Source organism: Grammomys surdaster, unplaced genomic scaffold (genome assembly GCF_004785775.1).
Source record: "Grammomys surdaster isolate TR1022 unplaced genomic scaffold, NIH_TR_1.0 261, whole genome shotgun sequence".
Classification (NCBI taxonomy): Eukaryota; Metazoa; Chordata; class Mammalia; order Rodentia; family Muridae; genus Grammomys; species Grammomys surdaster.
In genome coordinates, this window is record NW_021604702.1 from 3940655 (window position 1) to 3967207 (window position 26553).

The following is a 26553-nucleotide window of genomic DNA, read 5'->3' on the forward strand; positions in this document are numbered from 1 at the left end:
GATGATAGATAGATAGATAGATAGATAGATAGATAGATAGATAGATAATGTGTGTGTGTTAGAAAATAGCCCATTGTATATAACTATACATAGCTCCTCATTCTGAAAGACAAATTTTAAAATGAGTACAGAAATTGTTATATTCAAACCAAGTGAAAGACCTGTATGACAAGAACTCCAAGATCCTGAAGAAAGAAATTGAAGAAGATAACAGAAGATGGAAAGGTCTCCCCTGCTCATAAATCAGTAGGATTAACATTGTAAAAATGACCATCCTACCAAAAGCAATCTACAGATTCAATACAATCCCCATCAAAATTCCAACACAATTCTTCAAAGATATGGAAAAAGCAATTCTCAAATTCATATGGAATAACAAAAAAACCCAGAATAGCGAAAATAATTCTTAACAACAAAAGAACTTCTGGAGGAATCACCATTCCTGACTTCAAGCTATCCTACAGAGCAATAGTGATAAAAACAGCATGGTGTTGGTACAGAGATAGACATGTTCATCAATGGAATAGAACTGAAGGCTGAGAAATAAAACCACATACTTACAGACAAGTGTTCTTTGACAAAGAAACCAAAAATATACAATGGAAGAAATAAAGCATCTTCAATAAATGATGCTGGTCTAACTGACAGTCTGCATGTAGAAAAGTTAAAATAGATTCATATTTGTCACCTTGCACAAAGCTCAAGTCCAAGTAGATTAAGGACCTTAACATAAAACCAGATACACTGAATCAAATAGAAGAGAAAGTCAGGAATAACCTTGATCTCTTTGGAACAGGAGATCAGAACATCAATGACTCAGGCACTAAGATCAACAATTGATAAATGGGACCTCATGAAACTGAAAAGGTTCTGTAAGACAAAGGAAACTTTCAATAGGACAAAACAGCAGCCTACAGATTGGGGAAAGACCTTCATCAACCCTATATCTGACAGAGGACTAATACCCAAAAATGTATAAAGAATTCAAGAAGTTAGACACCAACAACCCAAATGACCCAATTGTAAAATGGAGTACCAACCTAAAAATGAATTCTCAACAGAGGAATCTCTAATGGATGAGAAACACTTAAGGAAATGTTTGACATTCTTAGTCATTAGGGAAATGCAAATGAAAGCCACTCCAAGATTCTACTTTATGCCCATCAGAATGACTAAGATTAAAAACTCAAGAAGCAGCACATGCTGGTGAATATGTGGAGCAAGGGGAACACTCCTCCATCACTGGTAGGATTGCAAACTTGTACAACCACTCTGGAAATCAATCTGGTGGTTTCTCAGAAAATTAGGAATACTTCTATCTCAAGTCCCAGCTATACCACTCCTGGGCATATACCCAAAAGATGTTCCACTATCCCATAAGAACACATGCTTAACTATGTTCACAGCAGCTTTATTTGTAATAACCAGAAACTGGAAACAACCCAGATGTCCCTCAAGAGAGGAATGGATACAGAAAATGTGATACATCTACACAATGAAATACTACTCAACTATTAAAAACAAGGACATCATGAAATTTGCAGGCAAATGGGTGGAACTCGAAAATATCATGTTGAGTGGATAACTCAGACCCAAAAGGGCATGCATGGTACGTACTCACTGATAAGCAGACATCAGCCATAAAGTACAGGATAGCCATGCTACAATCCACAGGCCAAAAGAAACCAAATAACAAGGAGTGCCCAAGGGAGAATGCTTGAATATCACTCAGAAGGGAAAACAACATAGACACTGGAGAGGGAGGGAAGAAGGGAGGGAGGGAGGGAGGGAGGGAGGGAGGGAGGGAGAGAACTGGATAGGAGAGGAGATACTGAGAGGAATAGTGTAGGGGTAATCAAGTATAGGGAGGGGACAGAACAGAAATCAGTGGTGGAGAGGGGTGGGGGCATCTCTAGGATATGCCAGAGAGCTGGGGTAGAGGGAGGCCCAGGAAGTCTATGGGGGTGACTCTAGCTGAGACTCCTAGCAGTGAGGGATATGGAGCCTGAAGTGGTCACTTCCTGTAGTTAGGCAGGGCCCAGTGGAGGGACAGGTTCAGCAACCCACCCACAGAACCTTTGACACAAAATGTGCTCTGCCTACAAGATATGCAGGAACAAAGATAGAGCAGAGATGGAAGGAATGATCAACCAATGACTGATCCAAATCGAGACCCATTCCATGGACAAGAACCAATTCCTGACACTATTAATGACACTCTGCTATGCTTGCAGACAGGAGTCTAGTATAACTGTCCTCTGAGAGGAAGCACCCAGCAGCTGATGGAAAGAGATGCAGAGACCCACAGCCAAACATTAGGCATTGACTGGAGCTCAGGGAGTCTTGTGGAAGAGTTGGAGAATGGATTAAGGGACCTGAAGAAGATAGGGATTCAACAAGAAGACCAGCAGAGTACACCAACTGGGACACTTGGGGTTCCCAGAGACTAAATCATCTACCAAAGAGCAAGCATGGGCTGGACCTAGGCCGTCCCCCAACACACACAGATATTTAGTAGCTGTTCATCTTGGTCTTCATGTAAGTCCCTCAACCACTGAAGCAGGGGCTGTCCCTGGATCTGTTGCCTGCTTGTGGATCCCATTCCCTTAAGTGAACCAACCACCTTGTCTTGCCTCAGTGGGAGAGGACACACCTAGTCCTGCAGTGCCTTCATGTTCCAGGATTGGGCAATACCCAAGGAGGATGGGGAAAGGGCCGAGGGAGGAGGGTACTGGGAAAAGAGAGTATAGTGGGATATCTTCCCACTATGTATAAAGCTCGGCGATTGAGCTGTATGAGAGGTTGGTGGAGTGAGGAGAAGGAAGAGAAGGAGCTGAGGAAGAGGCAGGGTATAGAAATCATGGAGAACTATGGATCCAGGACCGTCCTGGGTAACAATTTATATCTAGGTTAATTAATTGGGAAACACCTCTAATTGTGTAGGCATCTTGTTAATTGATCATTACTAAACATATAAAGCCTTTGGATAATCTTTAAGCATTAGAGTCTCATTTCTACCAGGTACCACATGGATGGCAGGATGGTCTGGGCTCAGCCTAGCCTTGTGGAGACAGCGTGGTAGATTGTCAAAGCCATCTCCCACACTGGCATCTCGTGAGTAGCAGAGCCAGTGCTTTTGGGCCTGCATGAGAACACACCACCGCTCATGGTCTCAGGCCTTGCCTAGTCAGGAAGATGGCGGCCCCGTAACAAGAAGCAAGATTGGGTGCCGCCATTTTAAATATTATCTTTAACAAGGAGGGGCTGCAATCAGGACGTAATATTCATTTTACATGAATATATAAATAAATTAAAGAACAAAAAGAAAATGTTCCAGTGTGTATAAATATTCACAGCTCATCATTCTTAAAGAAATAAAAAGATTACAGATTGTTAATATTAAGCAAAGCATTAATCTCCTTTATGTATATTATCAACCCTGTGCTTCACAAAGTCCCATAGAACAAAAACTATCATTATGCCCACTTTATAGATGAAGAAGCAGAAATTTAGACGCATTTGATCAATTTCACCCGGATAAGTCTTGAGCCAATGTTGAGACCTAAATCTGCTTGATGCCAAAGTCATGTCATTACTGCTGTGATCTTCAAAATCTAAGGAGCATATAGAATTGTCAGAAGTGAGAGCAAGGAAGAGCAGGAGAGGGCAAGCAGAAGAACCCAGAAGTGGGTAGCAGGTAGAAGCCAGAGCCTGAAGTGCTTCATTCCCATCAGGACAGGGTTAGCAGAACCTGCTGTGCTTTTTCCCTTTGTCTCTTTGCTGTTTTATTTCTGATGAAAGTTATTAAGAGAGGGGCAAATGTTTATATCTTTATAAAGTTAATTAATGCTAAATTCTTTCTCCTCGCCACTTTTTCTGAGCCTCTTTTTTAAAAGTATTTCTTGAATATCTCTTCTAGCTGGGCTGCCTTGTCTGGCCTCAGTAAGAGAGAATGCACCTAGCCTCACAAAAACTTGATGAGCCAGGGTGGGAGGATACCCCAGGAGTCCCCGAGAAGGGGACATGGGGGAGGGGTTGTGGAAGGGGATGACCAGGAGGGGGCAGTGAACAGGATGTAAAGTGAATAAGTAAAACACCAAAACAAAACAATACCTCTTGAACATCAATTGTATGCCAGACTCTGGTCATTTAAACATCACATCTCTGTTATAAATTAAATTAATTCACTTTTATTTATTAAGAGAAAAATATCTAACTATTAACACATAGTACGATAGTGAAACACTGAGCTAAATGGCAAGGGATAAACTGCCATAATATTAAGACTATGGACAGAAAAGCACCAGAAACAGTGTTGCCTTTTCCCAGATTTTGCCACCACCCTGGTCATTGAGGGTCTGGGTTGAGAAGCAAAACAGAAGGATGCCAGCCTGAGCCAGCATCCCAGTAACTCCCCATTCACCTCATCACGGCCTCTTGTCTTTGCAACTTATCAGAAAAAGTTGAAACAGTGTCTATCTTTGTACACAGACCTGGGCAGTCTGCCTATATGTTTTAGATACTCAATTAAACACACACACACACACACTAGATTTGACAAATAGACCACAAATGACAAATTTGTTATACTATACAAAGGAATAGCCATCTATCAAAAAAATCAACTGTTTGTATCTAATGTATGTATATGCATCTAGAAATCTTTGACATCTTCAAAACTCTATGACCAATCTGTATGGAGCAACCACAATAAAAACTGCAGTCATAGATACCTCTAATAGAAGCTACAGTCATGGAGAGGAAACTCAGGAAGGCAGGCAAAACGATTACTCAGGCCCTTGCTTCCGAGCGTGTTCAGTTTCATAGAGATCGGGACTCTCAAGATTTGACACACCCAGAAGGAAGCCTTTCTTTCAGAACAAACAAACACCCTGTTCACTTCAGTCAAATGACATTGACCACTGCCTTCAAGAATCCTGAACAAATAAATGGCCAAAATGAGGGGCATTCTTGTTCATTTCAAGTTACAAGACCCTGAGACCCTAAACAAAATAGTCACTGATAGTTAGACTACTCAAGGACAAGAAGGACAAACAACCTGCCCAGTGTCCCCCTCTATGCCTTGCTTCTCTTCTCTATTACAATGCACAGCAGTGGGATGTGATACAGGCGTAGAAATGGGGTGAGGTATTGGAGTGCATCAAAATGACATTGTATTTTAGTAGTCATATTTATTAAAGACATTTGCATCTCTCAAGTGCACTTGCCCCTTGTCTTAATACCAATCTCAGAAGCTACTGGCAGCAACTGTTCTCAAATGGAGAGAAACCAAGGCTTGACACAGAGGAGGAAGAGTCAGTACTAAGTCCTAGAACGTCTGAACAGGCCAGAGTGGAAGGATCTGTCAGGGAACAGGGCCGTGGGAAGAGTGAGGTGGAGCCTAAATAGGTTATAAGGACTGTGAGCCTCAATGTGGTCATACTAAGGAACAGTGGTATCCAGATCAAAGGATGGAGAAAGCAGCGTAGAGAAAGGAGAGGCAGGCAGAGCTGTCAGAATGCTCTAAACATGGATGCCAGAGACTTGGCTAGAACTCAGCCACAGAAAGTCAAGGAAGGGTCAAATGGAAGACTTGCTAAAATGTGTTCCCGGTGCCTTTAACTCACAGCCCAGTTCACAAGTTACTTTTCATTTATGTACTTATTGTGAGGGAGCGTGCATGTCACAGGACACATGTGGAGGTCAGAATCCACCTTTCAGGAATCAGTTCTCTCCTTCCACCATGAGAATACCCAGAATCAAACTCAAATCATCAGGCTTGGAGGCAGGTACATTTACTTACCACTGAGCTCCCTTGCCACCCCATGACACATTCTCAGATAAGAAGTAAAAGAAAAATAAAACCAAGAAGAATTAAAGAAGGAGGGTGAGTAAGTGTACTACATCAGTATTCCCATTTTACAGACAGTGAAACTAAGGCTTGCAGGTTTGTTTTAATTTGATTTTTATTGCTGTGATAAAGACCATGAACAAAACCAACTCAGGGTAGAAAAGTGATTATCTCATCTTACAGCCTACAGCCCATCATCAAGGGAAACCACAGCAAGAACCTGAAGGCGGGGCTACACAAAGACCATCAACGGATGCTGGTTATTGGTTTGCTCTCAGGCTGATCTGATGAAGGCATTTTCTCAACTTACGTCCCCTCTTCCAAATACACAAGGTCAACCCCACACTACTGGCACCAACTTAGGATTCCAACACAGGTGGACTGCTTCTAAAACCTAGGATCTAACCAGCTGCGTCTGAAAATCGGCCAGACCAATGAGTGGAAAAGCTGGGGTTGAAGGAAGCAGTCTTAAAAACAGCACCAACAGAACCCTCCGATAATCCAGTAAAATGTTTCTATTTCCCTTTAAATCTTTAAGGTTACCCTCCTGTAGCTGGGAGTTGGGAATTGTTTTATATGCCATTTAGTGCTCTAAACAGAACATCTAGTTGGCCTCAAATTCTGCTCTTTCCATGCCCTGTAAGGCTCCTAAGTCCACTCTTCCAGAAAGCCCTGTCGTCTTGGCTTGGTAAAGTACTGGTGGCCATGCCCAAGGCCATGCAATATTTATTCTATAATTTCTTGGGTTAATAGAGAAAAAGTAATGCTTGCACAATGCAGTTTTACCTACAGTTTCATTTTCCTTGTGATATTTCAGGTATGCAGCAGTGAATAGGAAAAAAGTCCCCAGAATGTTTTAAGTATAAACTTCTTCCCTTAGATGCTGAAACAGTGTATTTTACAGAAGGGCAATTTATAAAATTTAAATTCCAAACTGAATTAAAATGAATTTATCTCACCTAGTCTTTTCCTGTCCTTCAGAACATTGGTATATCAAACTCAAATAATGGCCGCCAGCCAATTCCTCTGATGGCTAGTTTTGTTTTAAAGCTTTAATCCACTGAGATTTGTTGTTGTTGTTGTTGTTGTTTTTAGGAACATTATTACATCTCTTTCTATCTGCTCAACTTCAGCCCTTCAAGTTGCTTATATCCTAATTCATTTTTCCCCAACTCTGAGGGTTTGTTTATCAACAGGGTAGTAGTTAGCATTGTTGCATAAAGGTAATAACACCATAGTGACTTATTCTCAGGATTCTGAGATTCCAAGATCAAGGTGTCTGCAAGGTTGAGTCCTTCTGCTGGATCCTTGTCTGTAGCATGGCCGCCTTTTCCCCTGTTACTTCTCATACAAGCTTTGGTCTATGTCTCTCTCCAAATTTCCTCTTCTTATAATGGCATCAGCTGTATTGTGTTAGGAAATGCCCCCTGAGGACAGACTGTTAACTTAGCTCTTAAAAGATGCTGTCCCCAACTAAAGTCATGTTCTTAGGAACAAGGGGTTAAGACATAAATACATGAATTGTAAAAGAAACACAATTTAGTCTAAAATAATATTTGACCCAAAGGCAGAATAGAATGTATCAACTATCAATCTATTGATATATAAAGTAGAAAATTAAGTTATATATCTGTTTTTGACAGCTAAGGTCCCTAATGCTTCAGTAACATGAGTTATCACAACCCAAAATTTACCAACTGAAGCCTTTTTTTAAAGTTCTTTTTGCCTTGCCTTCAAAATGACAGAGAAGGGAGGCAAAGAGATGGACAAGGTTCTTGAAAAGGTTGCAAGCTAAGGTAGCACACTTGACATCCCTGAACTCTAAAGCTCACCAAGTCCAGTCAGGTGTGATGGTGCTGTGGCTCATGCTTGTGGCAGGAGGATGAGCAGAGCTTTGAATGCAGCCTGGGCTACACAGGGAAATTGGAGAGCTGCTGGGATACAGAGTGAAACTCTACCTCAAAAAGCTGAAAAAAGCCAAACCAAACCAAGTCCCACTCACAAGCCCTCATCTACCACATAAGGCTCTTTTTTGGTTTTCCTGCCTTTGGGGGAGGGAGAGTTTTTTTGTTTTTATTTTATTCATAATGTTTTGCCTATGTACCATATGTATATATGAGTGCCTGATATTCATGAGCCAGAAGAGGACTTGGATACCCTACAACTAGAGTTACAAATAGTTTGTGACTCACCGTGTGCTGGTACTGACTCAGGTCTTATACAAGAGCAACAAGCATTCTTAATCACTGAGCCGTCTCTTCAGCTCTTGTTTTTCACTCTTTAGAATAATTTTTATTATGTTTTCGGTTGGTTGGTTGGTTGGTTGGTTGGTTGGTTGGTTGGTTGGTTGGTTTTCAGGACAGGATTTCTCTATGTAGCCTTTGCTGTCCTGGAACTCACTCTGTAGACCAGGCTGGCCTCAAACTCAGAGATCCATCTGACTCTGCCTCCAGAGAGCTGGGATCAAAGGTGTGCACCACTATAGCCTGGCTCATGGTTTTCTTTCTAATATTCCCCACTGTGAATTTTACCACTTGGGTTTTTCTCCCAAAATTATCTTTCGCATAGCTTTGAATGTTATCTGTGTGGGCAGATCTAGTTGGAAGAGCAACACAGAGTCAGTAAGTTTGTCATACACCAGCAATAGCAAATTGTTAAGAGAAGTGGAGAGAAAATAAAGCCATTTATTTGTAGTCTATCTGCTTCCTCCTCACTATGACAATTCTAAATGCTACCAAAGACACATTACAACATTTGCCCAAAGTGAGGCTCAGTGTGTGCACACAAAGTAATTGTTTCAACTATGTATTATACTCTATGTAACTAACTGACTCCTGACTCAAAAATGAACTTATCAGTTCAACCACTAACTATTTTTTGTAACCGTAGAGAAGCCATTTGATACATATGCCTCAGATCCCTCATCTATAAAACACAAATATCATTAACATACCCATCATATAGATTCTGTGAGAAAAAGAGAAAGGATATATTTTAGGGGAAAAAATCAGCTGTTTTCAACTTATAAAATGGACTGTATTTCAAAAGTTATTTGACAAGCCAATTTCCAAAACTTGGAGCAAATTTTCCTGGAGACGCAATGGTCACAAACAGTGGCTGGGTTTGCTGGCACTTAGGTCAACTACAGAGTTAATGATGTCCTAGGACACAGGTAGTTCTCATGTGCTAGAACAGGGAGATGTATCTGTGTTCCACAGTGGGTAGAAGAGGGTAGGAATCCTCTGTTTCAAGAGCAAGGGCACCTTTAGTACATGCCTTTCTGTTACAGGCATGACTTAGCATCTCTTAGGCCAGTCTGAAGAAAAAGGAGCCCAAAGCCCTGTGGCTGGGGCTTCTTGAAGCGAATAATAGACTCAGCAGCTGGACAGAGAAGTAGAAAAATCAGCATTCGGTGAAAAGGACTGACTACAAAAGAAGATCTTAGAATTCTGTGCGCAGGGAATAGGATGAAGACTGAAAGCTACTGCTGCGTAGAGCTGCCAGCCTACAGCATATACCCTAACTCAGGCTTACACCCAAATATTTCTCTTTTTCTAATTTAATAGATACTTTATATGTTCAAAGTACCCTTGATTCGATACTATGTTATCTATAAACTGATGACATGACCACTTTTTGGCATGGTTAAAGGGAAGGATTTTCTTGTACATAAAAAAAAAGAACAACCAGAGATATCTAGAAAGGCCTAGAGCAGAGAGAAAATTTAGTAGACTGAAGATGGCCAGCAGTCTGAACTTAACCAGGAGAAAGACAGGAGCAGAGCAGACAGATGGGGAAGGAGGGAGACAGAGAGAGGAAGACAAGGAGAGTGGGGGCAAAAGAGGGAGCATAGCTGAAATAACAGGGTTACAAAAAGAATGAGTAGTTTTGAAGGAGGGAAACCCATGAGCTGCAGGGAGTTTAGGGTAGGAGGGGAGCTAAAGAGTCAGGCACTAGCAAGGGCTTTCAAGTGTGTATCAGGTATACTCTGGTACACTAGTAGCCATCACAGCTAGCTTTTTGTTTCTCTGACAGTGATAAGGGAAATGACTCCTTTTGGGAAAGGGGAACCAGCTCCACAGGTTCCTAAGGAGTTCTGGCTTTTGTCTAGCTGCCAGGATTTGGGGAAATGGAGTTTCCTTTGGACCTGACAAGCTGTATTTGCTATCAAACTCCATGTTGTACCAGAGGACAGTTGTTTGCTTAGGATTATCCAGGATTATTATATTTCTGGCAGTGGGACTACATCAAATATTCTATGAATGAATGAATAAATAATCCTACAGAGACAGTGAAGTCAGACATCATAAAAAGAACAAGTGTGTTAATTTTAACCGAAACACAGCATCTTACCTTGTAAGAGAAGCCAATATCCATCTTTAGGAGACAGTGATATAAAGAAAATACTTTTACACATACATATGAATGTGTTCAAGTGTATTGAGTAATAAAGGCAAAATGTCTTTGAGATTAGGAACTCAAAGACATCTACTAATCTCATTTGTCTACTAATTTAATACTACAGTATTATTTAGGATGAAATAAAAATTTTTGTATCATCAACACTTACAAAAAATAAGTTATTTTGAACATGTTTCTATAATTACAACTCCCCCCTCCTCCTTTTCCTTCTTCTCCTCCTTCTCCTCCTCCTCCTCCCCCTCCTCCTCCTCCTCCTCCTCCTTCTCCTTCTTCTCCTTCTCCTACTCCTTCTCTTCCTTCTCTTCCTCCTCTTCCTCCTCCTCCTCCTCTTCCTCCTCCTTCCTTCTCCTCCTCCTCCTTTCTTCTCCTCTTCTTCCTCCTCCTCCTTCTTCCTCCTCCTCCTTCCTTCTCCTCCTCCTCCTCCCCTTCTCCTTCTCCCTTCTCCTCCTTCTCTGTCTCCTTTGTCTTCTTCTTCTTCTTCTTCCTCTTCCTCTTCCTCTTCCTCTTCCTCTTCCTCTTCTTCTTCTTCTTCTCTTTCTTGTTGCTGTTGTTTGAGACAGGGTTTTTCTGACTGTCCTGGAATTCACTCTGTAGACCAGGTTGGCCTCACCTCAGAGATCCACCTGCCTTTGCCATCTAAGTGCTGGGATTAAAGGCGTGTGCCACCACTATCCAGCAAAACAACCAATTTTCAACAGCAAACTTAGCACTTGCTTAAAATAAACATCAAACTGATGACAAATTGATGCAAACATATCACATCTAAAAAATGCACTTCTTTTGAACTGTAACACTTTGCAAAATATAATTTTATTTTTTCAAAGGAACACTGCTGGTACTCTGCTGGAGCCAGGCTTTGAGGGTTTACATTAGGTGGCAAGGTTTCAAAATGGCAAGCTCCTGGTAGGAGAACAGAATGGGATGGAATAACAAGATAATCTGTCAAGTTCCAGAGGCAATGAGACCAGCATTTCATTAATAGTTATATATTAGACCAGGAATAAAAAGCCAAATATTTTGAAATTTGTGTGTATCATGGAGTTGAAGCTTCTGTCAAGGTCAAGTCTGAAAAATACACTAAGACACGCCAGTCTTGCAGAATACATTCGGTATATACACACATGTCAGTCTTGCAGAGTACATTCGGTATATACACACATGTCAGTCTTGCAGAGTACATTCGGTATATACACACATGTCAGTCTTACAGAGTACATTCGGTATATACACACATGTCAGTCTTACAGAGTATATTCAGCATACACTTCTGCATTTTCTTCAGGCTTAAGACTTAGATTGTAGGAATCTTAGAAATACTGATTTCTTTTAAAACAAGAATAGGTGCTTTTATAAAATTAGGAAAGTAACAGAGAAACTATTTATACACAAGAAGTCCACACTAGATTAACCAGCAACAAAACTATTTTTAGAAATGATAAATATTCTTCATCATTTTAGATATATACAGCTTGATAATAAAGTCATACTGTGATAGTCGGATGAACAAACAGGTTTTGTAGGTTCTGTAGAAATAGTATCAGACTGTTTCTGAAACCGGAAATTCCATAACACAGTATCAGACTGAGTATCCTTCTCACTGCCATTAGTTTATGCAATTTATTAATCATTGTCGATGGGTTTTTTCCCTACGTCCTAATCGTCCTCATACACAATAATTGCTATGTTGATACACAGGGACTGGGAAAGCACCCCAGAACTGAAGTGTCAGTATGCTAACATGTCCTGAATGCCTTACTCACCCTTCCAGATCCTTCCCTCCATCCCTCTTCTTAGTTCCGAGCCACCGATGAGTACTGAGAAGAAGAGGAGTTTTATGTACGCCACAAATGTATATTAGTTTGCGCAGACGATACACTATACGTACTATAAATGCCTAGGTCCTAGTTGACAACGGAGAACAAGAGGCAGGGAGAGTCAGGCTAGGTAAGTGTAAAGTAGGCAAGAGTGCTGAAAAGAAGAGATTGGGATAGACCAATAACAAAAGTGTTGCCATGACACCAATTTAAGGGCAACAGTGCTCGCTGGCAAGAGGAATTGAGATCCAACTGTCAACCAGAAGATGGGGGAAAATACCATCTAGTTCAGAGCACTGTGCAGTAGAACAAGGACTGGGTGTGGAGCCACTCTTATGGCTAAGAATGTGATATTAATCTTCTCAGGATGCTTTGGGCTTTATTTATGTTCCTAAAATGAAGCTAGACTTAGGATGTCTCAGTCTGAGAATTCAAAGCTATCTGCATGAGAATGTTCACCTAGGAATTCCCCCAAGAATTCAAGTGGAAAATGAGAATGGGGAGTGTGTTGTAAGAACAGAAGCTGCAGACATGGGTAACAAGCAGTAAATGCATGATTAAGGAATTCTGAGATACATGTGCAAGGGGATTACATCATCTCAAGGAAAAATGTCCAGAATGAGATACAATGAAAGCATTTGAAACCTAAATAATTATATCGAGAGAGCCTTCAGCAAGAGGAAAATTGTCTGTATAATTGGGGAAAACAATGACAGAAACAGTAACACTCACTTGAGTGTTCACGATGCAGCAGGCATTATTCCAACCACGAGGCATATATTAGCAAACTAATCTTAATTTATTCATGCTCTGTAAATGTTTTGCAAGTATACAATGTATTTTGATCAAATTAGCCTTTTCCAACTCTTCCCAGACCCTCATCATCATGTCCTCCTCTAAACTTTATGTTCTCTCTTTTTATTTTAATAACATGTTGTGTAAAATCAATGTTCTCCTTATGTGCATGGCTATAGGGCATTCCATTATAACATGGACAACCTTCCAGGGACCATGTCCCTGAAGAAAACTGACTCTTCTATCCCAGTAGCCATCAACATCCAAAGCTCCTTCCCTTACAGTGGGACTCCAAAAGTCACTCCCAAATCTATGCTGAAATTTTGGCAGGCTTACTCCAATGCAAATCTTGTGTAGGTAGCCACAACCAGTGAGAGCTTGTGAGTACAGGAGAAATTTTTCTAATTGTTCTGGAGCAGTCTGTCCCAACCTTTGGCTCTTACAATCGTTCTGTCTTTTCTTCCACAATGTTCTCTGAGCCACGTGGGAAGGAGGTATGACACAGATGTTCCATTTAGGGCTGAACACTCTGTTGTTCCACATTCTCTTCACTCACCCAGCTAAGAGTCTCTGCATTGTTCCTACAAAAAAAAAGAAGTTTCTCTCATGAGGATGGAAAGCTATATTCATTTATATAGAGAAAGACATATATTTAGAAGGCACTTTGATATCTAGTTTATCTACCAAAATCATAGTAGTAGGTTTCGCCATAGGGTCTATGACTTCCCTGAGTTCTTGGCCAAGTTTACATGAGTAGGCATGAGTCTCCTCCTGTGGAGTAGGCCTTAAATCCAATCAAAAAGCACATGATTATCCCTATGACATTCATGTCCTTATTTCACCAATAGCCACACCTTGCAAGGTTTCAGCTTGCAGGATTCAGCTTAGGAAGATTGTTGATCACTTTCTCCCTCAGCAGACTACACAGCACCTTCCATAGTAGGAAAGCTAGACAGTAGGGAGGAAGCTTCTAGGTTGATACTTTGATTTCTGTGATGGATAGGTTTTCTGGGTATAGTAGTGTAGTTAACTATTAGGTAGTCTTTTAAGACTGGAAATACATTACTCTAAGTGATTCCAGCTTTCAATTTTTCCATTGAGAAATCAATAGTTATTGTGATGGACGTGATATTATGTGTGATTTGGACCTTCTGTCTTTAAGATTTCAGTACCATTTAGTTTATGTGTCTGGTATTCTGATTCTAATACAGTCTTGGGAGCTTCTTTCCTGGTCCTATATGTTTGGTATTCTCTCTTTCTCTTTCATTTGGATGAGTACTTCTTGCCCTAGATTTGAGGGCTGTTCTTCTATGATTTGACTGAACTCATATTGTCTATGAGATTGTAGGTTTGATCTTCTCACACTGTCCTACAGGTCTTGTATTGGTGTTCACAAGTTTCTTGCTTTTTTTTTAACTTGTCATTGAGCTTAACTGAATGATCTAATTCCTCTACTTTGTCTTCAACCCCCAATATTGGTTTTGTTGTTGTTGTTGCTGTTGTTGTTTTGTTTGTTTGTGTGTGTGTGTGTGTGTGTGTGTGTGTGTGTGTGTGTGTGTGTGATCTGTTCTATGGATATCTTTCCACAAAGATTTCTTGTTTCTCTTATTGAGATTTTTATTTCTGGTATTTTTTTGGCTTGGTTTTCCTTTAGTATTTCCATCTCATTGTTGAATTCTATTTTCATACTGAAATCAACTTCCTTGTTTTATTCAACTGCTTGTGATTTTTAAAATTTATTCAACTGCTCGTGATTTTTAAAATTTACTTAATAGAATGTTTGTATCCTCTTTGAATTTGTTCACACATTTATTTGTATCCTCCTTAAAAATCTTTGAACATATTTTAAATTGTTCTTTTGGATTATTTGTCTGGAATTTTGTCTAAGTCACTGTGGTTGGCTGCTATTCCTACAGGAGTCTCACTTTTTTTGTCTTGACTTTTCATGTTACTGACATTTTTTCATTAAAATCTCCCTATCTTGAGTTAATGTGCTGAGACTTTTTGACACATCGAAGCTCAATTCTTTTAGTGCTTAGTATTTCCACTACCTCAAAATCTTGGCTGGGCCCAGGGTTGATTGAAGTTCATTTGTGGAGAGATTTGGTATTGATTTATGAATTGAGTGGTTAAAGGTGATCTTGGCCTGGTAAGAGTGGGGACATGAGGCATAGCCTCTGTCCTCACAAACCAGAGTCAATGCAGGCATAGGTAGTGTTATCCTAAGGCAGCTATTCAATATGTTGTCTGATCATCAGAATCTAGGTCAAAGGGTACTCTGGGGGTGTTCATTGAATGTAGAGATCTCTAACTTCATGTATTGGTGTGCATTCAGAGTGGTGGATGATGGTTCCAGGTGTGAGTGAAACATGTACTCACTTCCCTAGTCATTGAGTGTACCTACTGCCAAAGATGTGTACTGAAATAGGTGAGGGTATTGTATTCCTCTGGCTTCACTAGACTTATTACACACTAGCAAGGGATATTATTGTAGAGAAGGGTTATCTGGAAATCTCTACCTCTCACCTACATGAGTAGGGTGAGCATACTGAGTGGTCAAAGTATGTACTGGAAGAAGAGGGTTCTGGGACCTCTCATCTATCTCCATCAGGAAGAGAGGAAGAAGTATGCACACAACTCATGGAGTCCAGAGATTCCTGGCTTGACCCCACCAGAAGTTGGACCTGTTGCAGAAGTGTGGGTCAGATGCTAATGGTCCAGGGACTGCTCACATGTTTGTACATGGAACTAGGATGGTGTTGGAAGTGTCTAACTCACTAATCTTCAAATATTCCTAAAAGTGTCATCATTGTTCTGTTTATGAGACATACATTAGTAAAAGTGATTTTACTTTTTATCACTGTACAAAGAACAAAAGCACACTGGATTGTTGAGCACCTCTTTTCTCCTCATTCTGGAGATATAATCTATTGTTGGACAAGGTGAGTCTACTAGATTCGTAACAAGTAATGTACAATGTACAGGAGAATGTACACATTAACCTTTCTCCAATTACACCAGTCCCTGGAAATTATCTGACCAGGAATCCTGATTCTCTAGAAGACTTATTAGTGAGCAGGGTCTCTTAGGAACCAGAAGGTAATATTCACCAGCATGATGTTAACATTCTAGAATATACATCTGTATTTTGTGAGTTTCATTACCATAACTTAATCACAGAGAGCCTTCAGAGAGGAAGCCATCTGAAATTACAAACTAAGGAATGGCCTCATTAAGTGCTGTCAGTGAACTGAAATGACTTCTGAAGTGAAAGCTTAAGGGTTCTTTGGAAAGTCAGTTGTGTTGGATGGTGTTTGGCTGGGGCAAACAAGTAAAGGGCACTTGGAAGGCAAAGACAAACAAACAGATCTCTGAGTTTCAGGAGAGTCAGGGCTACACAGGAAAACCCCGTCTCAACAAAACAAAACAAACAAACAAACAAAAACAAAAAACAAAGAGAGAGAAAGATAGACAGAAAGAGAGAGGGAGAAAGAAAGAAAGGAAGGAAGGAAGGAAGGAAGGAAGGAAGGAAGGAAGGAAGGAAGGAAGGAAGAAGGAGAAGAAGGGGAGGGAGGGAGGGAGGGAGGGAGGGGGGGGGGGGGGGGGGGAGGGAGGGACAGAGGGAGCTAAGAAAATCAATGAAATAGAAATGGAAACAAAAATAAAACAAATGAAAAAAAGCAAAGAATCAGTGCAATGAAGAGACGGCTGTTTAAAAAGACTGACGAAGTTTTAGCAAAATTAAACAAAAGAGAAAGATGATCCAAATTAATAAAATCACAGGAAAAAAAGTGTAATACTGAAATAGGTTCTGAGGAAATTAGGAGTATCAAGGACATAGACATATTTGTCCTTATACCCGTAGATAAGTGTGGTTCTCATCCCTCATCAAGGAAACTTCTCTTTGCAACTGATTGAGATCATAACAGAGGGTAACAACCAAATATCAGAGCTGTAGAGCCCAGTCTCAATGGATAAGTATACTAATCCCAACCTAAGACTCAGGGATTACTGTAGAAGAGAGAGTAGAAAGACTCTGAGAACCAGAGGATCAGGAAGTTTGCTCTGAGGTTGTATCTCCTAGAAATGTCAGAAGCCACACCCATAAAGTCTTACTTATATGACCACCTACACATGAGCTGAACAAGGAGGACACCAACAGACGTGCTAATATGGATGGTAGGGGGAGAGAACACCCAGGAAGTCTCCATCCTACATAAAGAACTACAGGCAACATGGAACACTGAGAGTTGAAGAGCTAGCCATTCTCACAGAAGAGCATGCCAAAACCCTCTCTCTAAATAAATAAATAAATAAATAAATAAAAGCAAAAAATATTTACAAACCAAATTCGTGAACAGATTAAAAAGACTATTGACTGTGATCCAATTGGCCTTATCTTAGAGACACCGGGGTGATTCAGCATGTATAAGTCAACAAACGAAATTCATCACCACTTGAATAGACTCAAGTACAGAGACCTATATCATTTCATCAGGCACAGGAAATGCCTTTAACAAAATCCAACATCCCACCATGATGAACATGCCTCGCTATAACAAAGGAAATATACAGGCCCACAACCAACATCATGCTAAAGGGAGAAAAACTTGAAAGACTTCCACTAACATCAAGAAGAAGAAAAGGGTGCTCATTCTCTTTCCATGTTCAATACTGGGAGTTTCTGCATCTATGTTCATCAAAGAGGCTGGCAATAAAGAACTGCTGGAGGTATCACAACCCCTGATTTTAAATTATTCAACAGAGCTGTAGTAATAAAAGTGAAGCAGAAATGTTTGGCTGCATCATGTGACGTTTTGCTGAAGCAGACCCATGAGAGGACATGTGATGTTTGAAGAAAGTGTAAGACCCAACAGACAATGACTGTTCACTTGAATAGCTAGCCATGCAAAGCTTTGTTGGTCTTGAGGCTTCGCTGATCTTTGTTGAGAGAGGCACTGCAGAGAATGCCTGACATTCCAGCTGGTTCTGATCACTCAGCGGATTTATACCAGTTTGGTGGAGGCCAGGCAGTTTCTGCTGGATCCTGCCACTATTGCTGACTCCTGTTTGATGATACTTTTGAACTGGACTGTTGGTATCCTGACACTACTAAACTGGACTGCTGGTATTCTAAAATGAAGATTGGTATCACCCCAAAGTGATCTAAACAGGCCTATATTACCATTGTCCTATTATCCTTTTGAAAAAGCTATACGGAAACCTACTACTGTAGAAGGTCCTGAAAATATACACACATATAAAAATAGTCTAAAGGGAGTTAAGTTATCCTACAGGGATCTGGAGAAGGTGTAGTGAGGCAAAATACGTTAACTAGACACTACACGCTGGCAAATAAAAACTCCAGTACCAGGAATGGGTTACCTATTTTTGAGTTGTTAGCCAATGGGTTCAGATAGACCTCCAAATGTTATAGGATGTTGACAATATTCTTAATTATCCTCCAGAATTTGATAGTAAGACCCTATTGCTGAAAACACCACATACTGAGTCAGAGAACATGGAGAAATCACACTGCAGAAGGATAAGGTCAGTCAGTTTGTTCTCTCTAGACTCCAAGCTGCCTGTGATAGCTGGTCTTTATCACCAACTTGATCAGATTTAGAGTTACCTGGGAGACCTTTGCTTTCCAACAAAAGCCTAACAGAGAAGAGTGGGCAGCACTTTCCAGAGGTGCCTCTTCTGTGAAAGCAAGCTTTTCTGTTATAGCCCTGCCATCCTTCACAACATAGCAGCTTCTCCAGTCTTCCAGCATAGGCTCAGTCCCAGTGAATGTCCAGGGGGCTTTCGGAACCGAATTACAAGGTGTCTAAATGAACTGAGCAGCTAGTTCTTGGTTCTCTGCCTCCCCAGAACGCAGATGCCAGGACTATCTAATCCTTATTATAGAATCTAATCTAATAGTGTGTGTGTGTGTGTGTGTGTGTGTGTATGTGTGTATGTGTGTGTGTGTATGTGTGTGTATGTGTGTGTATGTGTGTGTGTATGTGTGTATGTGTGTGTGTGTTTGTATGTGTGTGTGGTGTGTTTGTGTGTGTGTGTTTGTATGTGTGTGTGTGGTGTGTTTGTGTGTGTGTGTGTTCTGTTCCCTTAGAAAAACCTGTCTAAATATACTACTCTAGATTTATCGTGTAAGGATTCCTAAAGAAATAATTTCACAGCACTTTAAGGCATTCAATGATGATGTTTAATACATTTTCTTTCCTTTTTTTCTTGTGTATGGAAGTGGTGGTGAGTGTGTGTGGTTTATGGTCATGTGGTGTGTGCATATATGTGCTGGTTTGTGTCTATATGTATAGAAGCCAGAGGAAGATGTTAAGTGTTCTGCTTTGTCACTCTCTACCTCATTCCCCTGACACAGGGCCTATCACTAAGGCTGAAGCTGGGCTGGAAGCCAACAAGCCCTAGCGATTCCCCTGTCTTCCTTTCCTACAGCACTGGGGTTTTAGGTATGAGTGGGTATGTTTAACTTTTTTACATCATTGCTGGGGGTTTGAATGCAGTTCTTCATGGCTGTCAAGCGCTTTTATTCACTAAGCCTTCTCCCCAGCAACCCTAATGCGTTCTTCATGTTTTCATCCATAGTGTATTCACTAAATAAAAGTTCTTAATTTGTAAATTCCTACAAAGTTCTGACGCACAGACGTGTCAAATGAATGTGATGTCCACATTTCTCCTCCATCTTTCTGCTTCCAAAAATGAGGAACAGCCACATGTGGCCCACTGACACCATTCAAAACGATGAGGGTAAGGGGTGGTGGGTAGGTTAGGTAGGTAAAGATGCTTGCCAGTAAGTGTAATGACCATTGTTTGGTTACCTGGTACCCACGTGGTAGAAGGAGATCTGGCTCCCACAGTTGTCCTCTGATCTTCATACACATACAATAGCACCCATTCCCTGCCACCATCACACACATACAAATAGATAAATAAATTTAATGAATTTACATTTAAATGCTGCAGTTGGTTTTTTTATTTCTCCCATCTGTACCATAGGCATGTTGCAAACTTTGAACCATATCAAAAAGCTAAACCAAGGTTCAAATGAAGAACCTCCAGTTTTTATTAATAAACTATTATTTCTCAAGTCTGGAAAATTCTGAGTTTTCATGAATTTACTCTGGAGAAGGAAAAAAATGTTCGCAACCACAGACAGGTTTCATAATCACTCCAAGGAAATGACAAGTTCTTCTTGAGGACAATTCCTTTTGCTTTCTGAAATCTGAGGTGAGAAATATCATTTGTTTCTTTCACCAAACCACAAAAAAAAAGAAAGAAAAAGAAAAGAAAAAAATGACTGACATCATTCTTTTACCACAGGAATTAGAACTACATGTTCCATCAAGAGACCATATTGTCATTCTCACGCCCAGCATAGAGGATCCATTGTGTGCAGAGATGTTGAGAGATGCAAGAGGGGGGGAAAGCCACAGCACTGTTACTGGTTCTAGAGAACACCCAGTCTAGCATTTTCCCCCATAGTGCTTTCTTCCTATAAGTGTCAAGTGAATATTTGTTTCTTTTTTTCCCCTTCTGAGCTTTGCCCTCTCCGTTGGGAGCCAAGCTGGTTGTCTAGACTGGCAACCAACAAAAGTTATATGCTTGCTGGAAAGAAAAGGTCTTCACACATTAAACTGTTTGGTGATAGGGAATGAGTCTACAGAGACATCATGATAAACTGGGAATGATATAATAAAAATATCTGATTAAAATCCCTTTTGAAAGCCAGATGTAGCAGTGCATGCCTTTAGTCCCAGCACTGGGGAGGCAGAGGTAGGGTGCTATCTATGAGTCCCAGGACAGCCTAGACTATGCAGAGAAACTCTGCCTCAAAAAACATTAATAAATTAATTAAAAATCAATTTTTTTCTTTCCTTCTTCCTTCCTTCCTTCCTTCCTTCCTTTCTTCCTTTCTCCCTTTCTTTCTTTTATTTTTGGTTTTGCTTTGCTTTGTTATTTCTCAAGACTGTGCTTCCCTGTGCAGCCCTGGCTGTCCTGGAACTCAATCTGTAGACCAGGCTGGCCTCAAACTCAGAAAGTCAAAAGCCTCTGCCTCCCAAGTGCTGCGATTAAAGGCGTGCGCCACCACCACCCAGTCTCTTTTTCTAAAATAGGATGAGACCAAAAAATTTAGCAACATTATTATCTTCATTGCTTTTCTATCGCTATGACAAAGCACCATGACCAAAGCAACTCATTAAAGAAACTTTGAATTAGGCTTATCGTTTCAGAGGGTTGGTGTCCATGTTGTCAATGCAAAGGAAGGAAAGGCTGAAAGTTCACATCTTGATCTCCAATGAGGGGCAGAGAAAGCTAATTCAAAATGTCATGAGTCTTTTGAAACCTCAAAGTCCACCATCAATGAAATACTTCTGCCAGCAAGGTCACAAACACCTCCTAATATTCCCCAAAGAGTCAGTGATGAAAGACCATATATTCAAACCAGCCAGGAGCTACCTATCCAAATATCTATGACTACTAAAATGTTGAGGTGACATCCCAAGAGGTTCAAGTGAGACTGGATTCTCAGTCTTTACCTTCTCTTTACTATTATAATGGAGATAAAGAAGAACTTTAATATAAAGTGAAATTTAAGCCTTACTGTGACATTAAAAGAAATATTTAGAAACTACTACTATTATTATGTTCATCATGTTTTGTTTTAACATTATGGTTTCTATAATAATTCTAGATCCATCTTTACCATAATGACAGAAAAAAATAAATTGGTGAGATAAACTTAGTTAGAATATACTGAAGGGAGACATGAGAATACAGGAAAGCCTTGAAAAGAATCATTATATGTAGGACCCTGAAGGGCTGCCATGCTCTGCCTGAGACTTTCTGTGTGCTGCTGTCTACTAAGTAACATTCTGAGGTTCCTCTAAGATCAAAAACATCCTGACTAAGGCATGGTACCCTAGGAAGGGAATTTATACTTGACATCCCATTGCCCCCCAGTTGAGTTCCTGTTTTTTCCTGAGTTTGTGTGTTTCCTTCCCTGGCTTGGTGTATATATTGAACCTGCCCAGTAAAGGCATTGGCATTCTCTCATAACGGATGACCTGAGTCTGAGTCTTTCCTTAATCCCCTGGCCTACACCCAAGCTCTGTACCATGGCAGCGCTGGAGCTGTCAGTTATAGATACTGGATCATACAGGCAGGCAATATACCATTGAAGAGATAGACTCCTTAAGGACATGGGCTTCAGGTCTGAATGTGAAACACATATTCCAAGGAAGAGTATTTAAAAGGTGAAGAGCAATTTCACAGTGGAAAAACTTGAGAAAAAACACTGGATCTGAGTCCTGCTATGGACTGCCTGCAAGAGCCCCTCTTCTTACCCCCAATATCATTTCCTGGAGCTTCCACTTACCTCCTAGTGCAGAACCAGAGTCCCCCCACCTCTTTCCTGCTGCCTCTCTCAGCCTTTCCTCATAGCCCATCTCTATTACTTTGTGTTATCTCTAACTCACAGAAACACTCTTCCAGGGACTCCACAGACACCACACTTGCCTAGTATCCAGAGTGGGCAACAGCAACTGAGGAACAGAACACCCATCTAACAAAACCAAAATGAGATATCTATACCTCAACATCATGACTCCAGATGCCTGAATCCCTGAAGAAAAAAAATGCAAATATGAACAACCAAGATAAATGTCTTCTAGAATCTAGCAACCCTATTGCAACAGGCCCTGAAAAAAAGCAATTTATTTAGCTGAAGCACAAGAAAAGTACCTCAAAACAGCAAGTATGAATATGTTCAAGAGCCTTAAAGTAGATACGAATAAAAATACCTTATTAATAAAGGCTGTGAAAATACAAACAATTAAATGAAACAAAATATTGGAAGATATGAAAATAGAATTTAACAAAGAAATAGAATCACTAAAGAAAACACAAACTGAAATATAACTGGAACTGAAAAACTTAGGATGTGAAACAAAAAACTCATATGTAAGCTTCACTAACAAATTACAAGACTAGTGAGAATTTCAAGTCTTTAAGACAAGGCAGAAAAATTTGAAGAAAATGTTAAGATTTTTTAAAATCCAGGCATAAAACATGAAGAAAATCTGGAACACTATATAAGGGTAAAATCTACAAACAAATAATAGGTATAGAACGGTGGTCCTCAACCTTCCTAACACTGCAACCCTTAAATACAGTTCCTCATGTGTGGTGACCCTCAACCATAAAATTATCTTCTTGTTACTTCATAACTGTAATTTTGCTATAGTTATGAATCATAATGTAAATGTCTGATATGCAGATATCTGACCCCTGTGAGGTAATGACCCACAGGTTGAGAACTGCTAGTATAGAGGAAAGAGAAGAAGAAACCCTAGTGACAGAAAATATTTTTAGCAAAATCAGAGAAGAAAAATGCCCAATTAAAGAAAGATATGCCTATCAGTATGCAGGAAGCATACAGAAAACCAAATAGACAAGACCAGAAAAGGAATTCTCTACAACATATAATAATCAAAACACTAAATATTCAAAACAAAGAAAGGATATTAAAAGTCACAAGTGAAATAGAGCAAGACACATATAAAGGCAGGCCCATTGAAAAACACCTGACTTTTCAAGAGACTCTAAAAGCCAGAAAGGCCTGAATGGATATTCTACAAACTCTAAGTTACCATAGATGATACCCAAGACTACTACATCCTGCAAAACCAGCAGTCATCATCAACAGAGGTAGAAAAACATTCTACAATAAAACCAAATTAAAGCAAGATTTATATACAAATCTAGCTCTACAAAAGGCACAAAAATAAAAATAAAAAACCTTCAGTCTAAGGAGGCTAACTATATCAAAGAGGACAGAAGACAATCAACAATAACCCAAGAATAGTAAATCAAAAGGGAGGAAAGCAACCACATCCTCAACAACAAAATCACAGGACAGAAAATATTGTTCATCAATACCTTTCAATATTAAAGATCTCAATGCCCCAATGAAAAGACATGAACTAACATATCAGATTAGGAAGATGGGTTAGTATCCATCTTTTTGCTGCAGCCAAGAAACACATTTCATCATCAAAGATAAATATTACCTTAAGATAAAAGGATGAAAAAAAGGTATTCCACGCCTTTTTTAATAGACCCAAGAATCAAGCATGCATAGCTATTTTAATATCTGATAAAAATAAACTTCAAATAAAAAAAATCACCAGGAGGATACTGCAATTCATAATGTTTATACACCAAACACAAAGGCACTCAAGTTCATAAAAGAAACACTACTACAGCTAAAAATTATTGACCCTCATGTACTGATAGTGGGTGACTTCAATATCTCAATCTTTAAAATAGACATGATATGCAGACAAAAAATACAGAGAAACTTATGGAGTTAAATAACATCATAAACCAAATGGAACTAGCAGACATCTACAGAACATTCCAAAAAACATTAAAGAATATGTTCTCTTCTTAGCAGATCATGATGAGTTCTCCAAAGTTGACTAAAAAGCGCATATATATATATATATATATATATATATATATATATATATATTTTTTTTTTTGAAATAACACCCTGCATCCTACCTGACCAACAACATGGATTAAAGTTGAATATCAAACAAAACCAGAAACAGCAGACATTATACAAACTCATGGAAACTGAAAAACTCACTACTAAATGAAAACTTGGTCAAGACAGAAATCAAGAAGAAAAATAAAAGAGGTTAAAAAAAATCAAGAAGAAAATTTAAAAGTTTTAAGAACTGAATGAAAATAAAAATACAACATATTCAACCCTATGAAATAAAATGAAGACAGTTCTAAGAGGCAAGGTCATAGCATTAAGTGCCAACACACACAAACACACACACACACACAAAACCTAGAGAGAGCTCATATTAGTAATTTAACAACACAATTGAAAGCTCTTGAACTATAAAAAGAAATAAAGAAATAATTCCCCCCCAAAAAAAGATTACTTGGGAAAAAATTAATTGAACTTGGAGCTGAAAAGTCAATGAAATAGAAACAAACATATAAAGAAACAGAAAAATAAAATACAAAGTATCAATGAAATAAAGAATTAATTCTTTGAGAAAATCCACAAAGTTGGAAAAAACCTTAGCCAAATTAACCAAAAAAACAGAAATAGAATGTCCAAATTAATAAATTAGACTTGGAGAAGTGAACATTATAATGGAAACCAAGAAAATTCAGAAACTAATAAGGACATACTATAAAAGTCTCTATTTCACCAAACTAGAAAACCCAACAGAAATAGTTGAATTTCTTGGTATACCATAGTCTACCAAACCAAGATAAAAGAAGCAATTTGTACAGACTCATGACCCCCAGTGAAATAGAAATGGTAATTAAAAATATCCTAACCAGAAAATGCGCAAAGACAGATGGATTCAGTGCAGAATTCTACCAGACCTTCAAAGAAGAATTAATGCCAATACTCCTCAAACTATCTCACAAAGTCAAAACAGAAGGAAATTGAAAGGATATTTCTTAATTCTTTTTATGAAGTCACTATTACTCTGGCACCAGAACCGCCACACACAGACCAACAAAAACAAAGAGAGAGAGAGAGAGAGAGAGAGAGAGAAGGTTAGACTAATATCCCTTACAAACATAGAGGCAAAATTTCTCAATACATGATTTGCAAACCAGTAACACAAAGATGATCAAGTATGCTTCATCCCAGACATGCAGGGACAGTTCAACCTACATAAATGGATGAATGTAACCTACCACATAAACAGATTGAAAGACAAAGAAAAAATAGCCAAAAAAACAAAATCATATGGTTATCACATTAGATACAGAGAAGGTCTTTGACAAAATTCAAATATGAAAGATACACTCAACGTAATAGAGGCAATTTACAGCAAACCCACAGCTTAACTGAGTTGAATTAGGAATATGCAATGATTACCACAACCTGCATGGATTTGGACTGAACCGGAGAGGACTACTGTGAACAAACAGGCACAAATAGTGTAGAGCTGGGATCTGGTGAGCTGTGCACTCACATGGACATGCAGGAGCAACAGAGAAACTCGTTAGTTTATTATGTGCAACAGCATGAGGAGACAGGTCAGCTAATCTCAGTAGGGGATCTGTGGAGGGGAGCAGTCTCAGGATGCAGTCATCTGGGAAGAGGAAGCTGTGACATCCTTACACAGCCAGAGAAAGGCCTTGCCATACCCCTGAGCCAGACCTCAGGAAGGCTTTGTCATTCCTACAGTTCTGAGACATTGGAGTCCTTGACATGGCCATACTCACGTCAACAATACACACTCATTTGGGACTTTATCCACTCCACACAAAATAACACTAGAAACTTTGAAAACACTTAAATGTGTTAATATTGATTGAATGTATCCAAACACCTCATAATATAAACTTGTAATCCCAACTGCTCTAGAGGCTGAGGAAGGAGGATCACAAATGTTGAGAGATTGTGCCTCAGAGTTAAAAGGATGGTGGGGTAGGGAGCTGGAATAACAGTTCTGTAGTAGAGCATTTGCTTAGTATGCATAAGACCCTAGGTTCAATCCTTGGTTCCACAAAAAATGGTGAAAAAGGAAGAAGACACAATAAAAAATAATGTACTAAATTTGAAATTAATTTAAAATTGTAATTTGAAATTGTAAATGAAAT